This window comes from Diabrotica undecimpunctata, unplaced genomic scaffold, assembly GCF_040954645.1.
Source record: "Diabrotica undecimpunctata isolate CICGRU unplaced genomic scaffold, icDiaUnde3 ctg00002724.1, whole genome shotgun sequence".
Classification (NCBI taxonomy): Eukaryota; Metazoa; Arthropoda; class Insecta; order Coleoptera; family Chrysomelidae; genus Diabrotica; species Diabrotica undecimpunctata.
Genome location: NW_027313929.1, coordinates 8,008 through 18,834, shown reverse-complemented (window position 1 = coordinate 18,834; position 10,827 = coordinate 8,008). Strand labels below are relative to the sequence as shown.

Genomic DNA, 10,827 nt, shown 5'->3' with positions numbered 1-10,827 from the left:
CGCTATCTCAGAGTAATACTTTCCTCAGATTAATCCTACTGAACCAGTTAATAAGACGAATTTTTACTGCAATTAGGCCTTTTATTCAGGACTATCATAAAGATTAGGACAAGGAGATTTTCAAAATAGCCCAAGCGATTCGTCTAGCTAAAACATGAAGTGACAAAATTTCTCCTTCATTGTTTGGTCCAAATTGTTTGGTCCCAAGCCTTTAGAGAATATTTCTCCTATCTTTATTGAAGTTCAGAAGAGAATACGTCACTCTTACAGTACCAACACTAAACGCTACAATTTACGTAGACGAGATGTAAAATTCCATATAAGTGACAAAGTCTGGAAGAAAAATAAATATCCTTTTAAAAGCTGTGGATGATTTTTCTGCTAAATTAGCTCCCAAATTTATTCCGTGTATTATACATCAAGTTTTATCTCCATTGGTATATAACCTAAGATTCTAGATGGTAAAGATCTTGGTAATTTTCATGTGCAATGATATTAAGTTAGATGTTACTGATTCTAGTGATGATGAGTCTCAATAATGTTGTATAATATGGTAAAGCATTATCTTTTATTATTTTATCTCTTGGGTATTTTGATATTTGTCTAGTTATGATAAACATATTTATCTTATATATTTGACATTACCCTAATTGTTTATATATTTCTATTTTACTTTGGGTAATTGTTTTTTGATTTGATACAATTAAAAGCTTCATCCAGCACTTTATGTATGACAACATGGTTTGTTGCATACATACATGGTGTTTTAGTTTTCCTAGGATACATATATCCTAAGCAGATTTTGGGCCAGATTATATGAATCTGTATTCCTTTTTGGCCTTTTAGAGACAATTAATATACCGCAGTATATTTATATGTTTTCGATGATGTGGTTTTTTCTTATTTCTTTTGGAGGTAAAATAATTCTATTTATATCTACTTTTAGAAATCTGGTGTAGAATTATGGCACTTTGAAGTTTGATTGTAGTATACCTACTTTCACTTGTTTTCTTCTATCATTTTCTAAACTATATTTATGCAGTCCTTTATTCTTTTGTGTAGATCCCTGGTTTATATTTGGTGAAAATAACATTTCTTATGTATCTTTATCTTATTTTCACTTACTCTTAGTCTTTTAGGACTCGATTTTATGCAGTTACTATATCTCCTTTGTGTAGAACTTTGTCTTATTTGATATATCAAGTAAAGTTTATATGTATTTTTTAAGTTGTTTATCAATAATTACTTTTGCATATCAATGTCTACATGCTTTTACACATTTATATAAGTTGATATTATATTACCTTACTTTAATGTACTCAGTTATCCTGAGTACAAATTTTTTTTTGAGATTCATTCATTAGCAGTGTCCATTAGCTATTCATTTCTATGAGATATGATCTCTATATTATATATTTACCTGACTTTGCTTATTTGTCTTTATTTTTGTGTATACTTACCTTTGACTTTAATTATTAACTAGACTTCATACTATGTGTATAGTATGCTATTAGCAAAGGATGGTATATTTAGGGTATATTATGCTATTTAGGTATATATTAATATATTATATATATATATATATATATATATAAAAGTCAAGTTTTCGATACATAATTTTGGGCTTCATCAGAACTTGTTGTAATGGAAAACATCATTCATTACAATATCATAATTAAAGATGTTATTTTATCTTACCTTAATGTTAAAATAACATCTTACAATATCATCTATTATGATATTGTAAAGAATGTTTTTCCATTACAGCAAGTTCTGATGAAGCGTAAATAATGTGGCGAAAGCTTGACTTTAATAAAAGACACTCACTTAGAAGCACCCGTTTTTTATTGCTTCCTTAGTATTGGGTCGTTCACGGTTACCTTCAACCGTCTGTATTAATATATATATATATATATATATATAATATATTTAATATGATATATATATATATATATTATATAATATATATAATATATATATATAAATATATATTATATATATATATTGTTATGCTATTTAAATTTGTATTATATGCTTACTTAGGAAAAATCCTGTCTATATTTATTAATGATCTAATCTCCAATTAATCACAATAAATCAGCATTAATTAATTACAATCTCAGGCTATTTAAAATTGTACTATTTACCTTTGATCGTGGATTCAAAATATTTTCCAATTGGCTTCCTAATCGAGATAGGAATATGACCTGAATAAATACATAGAATTTCAACTGAACTATATGTGAGATGTCCTTTATTTATGAAATTTTATATAACAATCAATCCTGTAATATTTGCAATATACTAACTTTAAATATATGAGAAGTTGTTTCTATCATGGACCCAAATGGTAATTTACATTGATTTTTAATATGGGTTATAACTAAGCTCTTTTTGATAATTCTTTTTTTTTTGAAGTGATCGCAAAATTAACTGTCTCTATTATTTATTCAATTTATTTAAATTAATAAATGAAAATCACACTCCGGCTCTAATGAAAATTGACTGACCTTTCCTTCTCTGCCGTTGCACATTCTATGGCCACCGCCACAACAAAAAAATCCTTTCTCTGCTTCTGCTCCTATTGTGGTCCAGATGACGTACACCTTTCTCCTATCTGTCACTGGTATCTGCAACCCAACAACTCGTGTTAGTCTATGCAGCCTCCCTTTGAGCCAATCTCCCGCGCCTGTTTACAACTCCAATGTTTCCGGCTTCGTCTGCTATTAAAATTCTTTATACCCTTTGGTTTTCTATCTCTCTGTACCCCGTTCCTCACACTGGTCAGCTTTTACACAGCAAATAATCACACCCGGTAATTTACGTCTTCGGACTTCAAACAAACACAAATCTCAAAGCTCCTTCCTTCTGGACGACTTAAAACTGACTAACTACTTTTTTTTTCTCTCTCCTCTCTCATAGCCCAAAACCGCCACCTCCTTGCATTCAAAACTTGACCAATAAAAATCATCCACCTCTGTGACGTATATGATTACCAAACAACTCTCTCTATAAAACGTCATTCGGGTAATTCCAGAAAACAACCTTCTTTAATTTTTGCTAACTAAATCTATCTGCTTTACAAATATTTCTTACTAATAGCTACAAACGATACCTGTTTCTCATTTCAATGTCTTTTGTTAATAAACTTTTACCGATATAATCTTTCGGGGAGAAAAAAACCACCGCAAATCCCGGTCTATTGTTTACACTTCTATTATACACTTTTATTCCGGGTAAAATCCATTCCACAATAACCGACTTATTTAAATTTCTTATCGATAATATTTGAAAGTCTTGTCTCTGAGGCCTAATGAACAATTCTTCGAACTCTTAAAATACATATTTTGTCTTATACAGGATGTTTGAAATTTATATGCCCGTGTCCTTTATGAAATATCAATAATTTTAATTTTTATTTAAGTACTAAAATTTGTATATACGGTTTTTTATTGCTTATGGACATTCAAAAGTGCAACAATATATATATATATATATATATAATATATATATCTATATATATATATATATATATATATATATATATATATATATATATATATATCTTCTTCTTCTTCCTATGCCGTCCCCATTAACGGAGGTTGGCGACCACATTTTTAAAAGCTTCTCTGTCTTTTGCTACGTGGAATAATTCGTCTACAGTCATGTTTGTCCAGTCTCGAATATTTCGCAGCCATGACTTCCTCTTTCTACCTATTCCCTTTTTGCCATCGACTCTACCCTGCATGATGACCTGCAGAAGACTATATTTATTATTTATTAGTATGTGTCCAAGGTATGCAGTCTTGCGTACTTTTATCGTACTTATATATATATATATATATATATATATATATATATATATATATATATATATATATATATTTGATGTATGTATAAATAAATGCTTATTAGATGTAAAAAATAAAAAAAAATATTGAATATACTCAAAATATTGATAGTCCCTATTTTATTTATCTTATTTTGGTTTGTTCTTAGGAATCCAGTTACCCATATTAGACCAGACTACGACATGTTTTGGGACTTCATCACGCTTCGTGAAGAGTCTATGCACTCTATTTTTAATGATGTTTGCTGATAGAGGAATTCCCGATAGTTATAGACATATGCATGGTTATGGTGTAAATACGTTTGCCTTTGTGAATGCCCACGGAAAACTAGTATATTGCAAATTTCATTATTTAAGCAATCAAGGTAAATAAGTGAATTTAATATATTCCCTAAATATCATATTACAGTTAGAATAGACTAAGATAACAATCTTATTGCTTGAATAAAAATTTCAAACAAACATAAAACGACCTAAAGTGGGTCTTCTCTATATCACATAAATGATATAGAAATAAAATATGCCAATGAATAATATTTTTGCAAAAAGTGAAACTAAAGAAGGAAAAGAAAAAATGAAATAGGACTGAATACAAAGACTTTTATACACTATTTTATAAAGGCCATCTGTATCTGCAACAAGACAATTGTAAGCAAATTTAAGTTATTTTTTATTTTCTACAAATAATCAGTGTGTAGCAAATATCACTTCCATACCAATTTTCGCTCAATACATACATAAATATAAACTAATTCGTATAAACTAACAAAAAAATGAAAGAAAAACCAAAATATTTATCTCTAACTCATTAAAATATGCCATTTTTTAGGTATTTCAAACTTGCTGTCAGACCAAGCAGAAAAACTAGCAGGTTCTGATCCCGAATATCTCATTAGAGACCTATACAACGCTATAGACAGTGGCCAGTATCCATCTTGGAATATGTATGTGCAGATTATGACACCAGAGCAAGCAGCCAAAAGTTCTTATGACCCTTTTGATGATTCCAAAGTGTGGTTACATGCTGATTATCCTTAATTCCCGTAGGAGGTTTGTCCTGAATAAAAACCCTACAAACTATTTTTCAGAAATAGAACAGATTGCTTTTGAGTTTCTCATTTAATACCAGGTAATTTAAATGCTTATAAAGTGTAAATTCAAGCATTTTTAGTGTTTATAAAATATGCTAAAGATTTTTCAATTAACACTAGCACTAACATTATCAAAACCCAATAAAGACCAACCTTCGTAGGAGAAGGCACTCTAAGAAGAGAAAGACGTTGGAAAGTAGACGTTGGAGTAACAAATGCAATCATTAGATTCAGAGGCATCGGTGAAGATGTTTGTGCAGTTAAGGTAGTCTCGTTCAAGAATCTCGATTAGTTTGATTTTTATCAGTAAGGTGTTGGTGTATTTTTGGAGAACTCTTTTAAAGGGGTGTTGCAGTTAAGATATATATTAACCACGGAGTAGGATGTTGGATATTATCGTAATACAACGTCCTGCGATTGTTGCCCTCAAATTTATACAACATTGATCTTACTCGTACGTAATAAGTCTTCCAGTGCAAGGTATAATTAGAGAAAAGGTCGAGATTATTTTTTGGATTATTTTCGGATAGTGGATGATCCAGCCGTCATATTGTCAAAAACTCTTGTATTTCGTATCCCTTGTTACAGAAATAAAAAGATATATATTTTGGCCATAATTTTGGCTGAATAAATCACAACAAAATATATGTTGTGTTGCAACGAACTTTAAAGAATATTTTTATTATAAAATGGAGCCAATGTCTCAAAAGTACCATGAGCGGATACACAGTGTATATTCTAAGTAGTAGATTATATGTATTATATATATATAATTAAACAAATAACAGCGAGTCTTCTAAGCTGGCGCCCGCTTTTCGCTCCTAATTCCAGCGTTTTCCTGTCGAAGCCATTTCAGTAGTTGATCTCTGGGGCGGTCATTGCATCGTCGACATCGTCTCTCCCGGATTGTCTTGGTCTACCTCTGTTTTCTTCTAGTTGGCGGAGTCCATTCTTCTTTTTTTTGGCCATCTATTTTCAGGCATTCTCTGAAGGTGTCCAAACCAGTTAAGTCTTTTGGCTTCGATTGTGTCTATTATGTCTAGATCGATTTCCATTTCTCTCCTAATATCTTCGTTTCTCACCCTATCAAGTCTAGTGAGCTAGCAACATCGTCTCCAGTAATTTTTGATTTGTTTCTTTGGTTTTTGCCCAGAGTTCGCGGCCGTACATCCCTATACTTTCTATTATTGTTTTATAAATTCTTCTTTTATTTTCTTTTGTTATTTTTTTATTCCATAATAGTCCTTGTAGCTGTCTGGTGCTGATCTTGCTTGGCCAATCCTGGAGTGTATTTCTTCGCTACTTCCTACTTTTAATGTTATTGGACTCCCAAGTATTTAAAATTGTTTTTTGGTTTTAATAGTTTCCGTTTCGATTTGTAGGCTTTCTGGTTTTATCTCCTCCTACAACTAAGTACTCAGTTTTTTGTATATTAATTGTGAGGCCCCATTTGGTATACTCATCTTCCAGCTTTCTTCTAAGCATGTAGCCTACATCACTCTCGTCTTCAGCTAAAATGGCTTGGAGCGTCAGCGAAGTGTATCGTGTACAATCAATCAACTCCGATTGGGATGCCCATATTGCAGCACTTTCTTCTCCACACATGAGAGTACCTCATTTAGATATATTGAAGAGTGTAGGCGCTATGCAGCAGCCTTGCCTTTAGGCCCTTACTAATAGGAATTTCTCTAGTTAATCTATTTCCAGTTTTAATGTTTGCCGTCATATTTTTGTAGAGCTGTTGTACTGCTTGTATATTTTTTTTTTGCTTATTCCTTGTTTTTTTTTTCCATTGCTTACCCCAAAGCGTTTGAAAGGTGGTACACTATCGTATGCTTTGTCAGATCTATAAAGACTGTATAAGTTGAAAGGTTGTGGGCTAATCTTTTCTCGATATCTTGCTTTAGAGATAATATACTGTCCATACAGGATCTGCCTGCACGAAAGACCATTCTGTTCTTCAACATCTGTCATCTCTTTTTCAATTTTTGTTTTTTATTATTTTTCCATACAGTCTTGAGAGTGAGTTTATGACACTTAGCCCCCTGTAGTTTGAACAATTCTTTCTATCTCCTTTTTTGTAGATGTTGTTAATATGTGCTTTTGTCCCCTCGGTGGTAAGGCGTGTCCATTATAGAATAAGGTGAAGACATACGCCAGTAATTCCCGTAAATACTTGTGGGCTATGTTTAATAATTTCATTTGGTATACCTTGTGGTCCGCATGACTTCCGATTTTTTAGAGTTTGTATTGCATTCTCGACTTCCTGTACTGTTTATTTCATCGTCTTCACTGAATTCCAGTTCATATGTTGTTGTACTGATGTTGGTGAATTGAGGTCTTGTTTCAGTCCATAAGTTGTGAATAGTGTTCGATCTAAGATCTTTCTTTTATTAAATCTATTCTACTCGTTTCTTTTCTGTTTGTTCTCTGATTTTATACCGTTTTTCCATGCTTCTCTGATCTTGTTGACCCTATATATTTGTTGAGTTCTTCGCATTTACTTTCCCAGAAAATATTTTTTGCTTTAGGTTACTAAATTTTTACTTCTCTGTTTGATCTTGCCTATGTTCGTCTATCATCTTGATCATTTGTTTGTAGCCACTTTTGATATGCTTGTTTCTTGTTGTGTACTGCATTGGCGATGTCATTGTCCACCACAATGGAGTATTCTTTTTGTTCTTTTGGATTGTGCCGAGCGCTTCGTAAGCTGCTTCATTGATTTTATTTTATTTTATATTCTAAGTTTAAGTATTAATTTGTGTAATGGACCTTTGACTTTTTTTAGGTATTGAACCATCCCCCGACAGAATGCTACATAGGTCGTCTCTTTATACTACGGTGACACTCACCGTTATCGTCTCGGAATCAACAATACCCAGTTCCCCGTCAATAGCCCGTTCCAGGTTAATACTTATCAGCGAGATGGCCAAGATTCTCTTCAAAGAGTCAAAATGGTTGCTCCAGTATACCATCCAAATAGTTTCAAAGGACCTGAGGAAGACAAAAGAGCTAAAGCTTTATCTCCTATTTTGGCCGTTGAGTGGGGATGCCTCAAAGGGTTGATAATGGAAATGATGATAATTATACACAGCCTAGGTAAATATCGTTTGTTAGTTTTACTATTTGTGTGGAAATGTTTTTTAAATCGTTTTCTTTTTTCAAAGATATGTTAATTATCATTTGTTATTGATTTGAAGAGTTGTGAGTTGTGTATAGCAAACCAGCCTTCTCCTATCGCTTTCCTTACCTCGTACTGTTCCTTTCAGAACGCATTTGAGTAACTTAAAATTTGGATTTATTTCTCTTGTGCTGTAAATATTGTAATTTTCCCTCTGTTTTACTTTACACCCATGTTACCCATTTATGATATTTTAGGAATCTGTATAAAATACACATCCTATCAGTTTCCAATCTTGTTGCTATAGCCCCAGTCAAAGGTCCAAGATAGAGAATGTTAAGCACAGTACGAGTCCATATCTTGGAATATCTTGACATTTGGATGACCGTTAGTCTTATTGCTTCTTCAATTCCTATTTTCTAGTAATAGTTGCGTTGTTCACTTAATCAATGTACCAAGCTACGAACACGTACGCATTCGTAGCTATTAGTTAAAATAACGGTGTAATGTGCAAATCTTGCATATCCTGATTCATACCCATACATCTTTGCGCCAGCATTTTTTGTTCTTAATGTGCCGTCTTCTAAGGTTGGTGATCATCAAACGATAGGTTTTTGTGTAGCATGTTATATGTTTGTAGCTTCTGGTATTTGGAACCATTGGAACATGGAACATCCAATACAGCAGTCGCAGGTCCTTACATTCACCCAGCTATTACCTTGCAGTCCTTTCTTTAATTTATCTTAGATACCTACGGTCTAAAAAGGAACCCGTAGTACCTATGCTGAAATACTTCCCAAAAATTGTCTTATGCTCCTGGACGCCATGCAGAACAATTAGAATGCCCACGTGATGCCACTCTGCTTGTCAAGATAAGTACGCGCATCTCGTTTGCGCAGACGGAATCAGCCATGTTTTAAACGGAACCAGTATTCAGTGAAATATTTATCTGGTGTGCATTAAAAAGTTCAATAGTAGCGTGTGTTGTGTGTTAGGCTGTTCACTGTTTGGGATTAGTATTATATATAAAATATAATACAATTTTTTTTAATAGTCGTACTCGAGTATACAACTTAAATAAAAGTGGGAAATTTTGACAAGGATGTATAAAAAATGTACTGTTTGGACGTAGCTTGTCGCAAATTTCTCAATCAGAGTCTGTGTTTCCGTTTAAAATATGGCGATCGCGTGCTGACACACTCAAATGCGGCATCTGAGAGTGCGCATTCTGATTGTTATTTATTCTGTAGCAGTATCAACTTTTATATTAGATTTATCTACAATTCAAATACATAATTTAATATACTAAAATTTCTTACACAGGTTACTATATCAACGAGTTTTAAAACCAATCGAACGAGGAAGGCTGATACAAAATATTGTTAGCTGGTTAAAAAGAACAAACAGTACATTCCAAGAAAGAGCTGTTCTGAACTTTTCAAAAGTAGATGAAGATTTTGGAAAAAGGATTAAGGAAGGAATAGGTGCAGGTATCCATACGCAAGTAAACTTGTAGAAGAAAAAATAAAATTAACCAAGAATTACCAAATTTAACATTCTGCCTCGTCAAATGTTGATGTCAAATGTAATCATTAATCATTTATCTATGGTAATAATAAAATTAATAAGTAATAGTGTGTTTTATTGTTACTTTGTTTATAAAATTGATTGTTATAGTGTAGAGTATAATAATTGTATAAGGTAGTAGATTAATTTTAATCTAAAAGTATTTTATAACAACATAAGACGAGGAATTTCTTTTCATTCTTAACCTCCGAATGTTACTGGTCTCCTATTCCGTAGAATTCGCGGTCGTCTTACCCCTTTACTCGAAAGAAATGCCACACATTCCGATCTCAGAATCCCCTACTACTCACTTTCACTTTTCACCCACCATTTCTTCTGTTCTTTTGCTACATTTTCCTTTTAATTTCCGATAATGTATGCATAAATTAACACCTTCGATATAGAGATGGGCACGACCTTCTTACAAAGGAACATGGGTCTTATATGTAAAAAAATCGTTTCAGATTAATATTTTGTATACATGTTTTATGAAATAAAAATCTAAAAAGATTCTGAACTATTTTCTTGTGGATGTCTAAGTTAAATATTATGTTTATATGGGATTAAGTCACAATTGTTTGTAATGAAAATTACATTTTTTAATTATTGATATTTGACATTTCGATTTCCACTCCGAAAATGTTATTGTAATCAAGTTGTTTGGCGGTTATTTGCAGCATTTTTGAAAAAAAATCTGATAATGATGTATCTAATGTGTTTGAGGCGGTCTTTAAAGGATCTATGCGTGCTGCCAATATAAAAGGATTCGCAGGTATTGCATCTCAAGCTTATATACTCTACTTAAATACTTCATTAATTCACTTCTGTCTTTGTTGTTTACAAAAATATGACCGAGGCTGTTGCTATCCTTAAAAGATATATTAATAAAGTTTTTACAGATCTTAGATAAAGTGTGTGAAAATTTACCAGTAAATGTTATAATCGGTTCACAATTTGTCGATAGCTCACTACAAGTTTAACCCTAATTAGAGAACTGAAATAAAGAGAGGATAGGTAATACGATATAATAGTAAAAACCAACCTGAAACTGACGGTTTAAGATGTTTTCGACTAACCCACCTTGTATCTGAAGGAATACAATACAGCAGTCAACCTTATAATCCGATTACGAAGGTATTTTGGTTACAGATGACCGACCAGTGTCGTAGAGTATATGATTGAAACATTTATTTGAACTA

At 32.3% G+C, this 10,827-nt stretch overlaps 1 pseudogene; it reads left to right on the top strand.

Moving 5' to 3' along the window:
• The first annotated feature begins 3,962 nt into the window (after window positions 1-3,962).
• LOC140432068 (catalase-like) lies at window positions 3,963-9,685 on the top strand (annotated as a pseudogene).
• The last annotated feature ends 1,142 nt before the right edge of the window (window positions 9,686-10,827 follow it).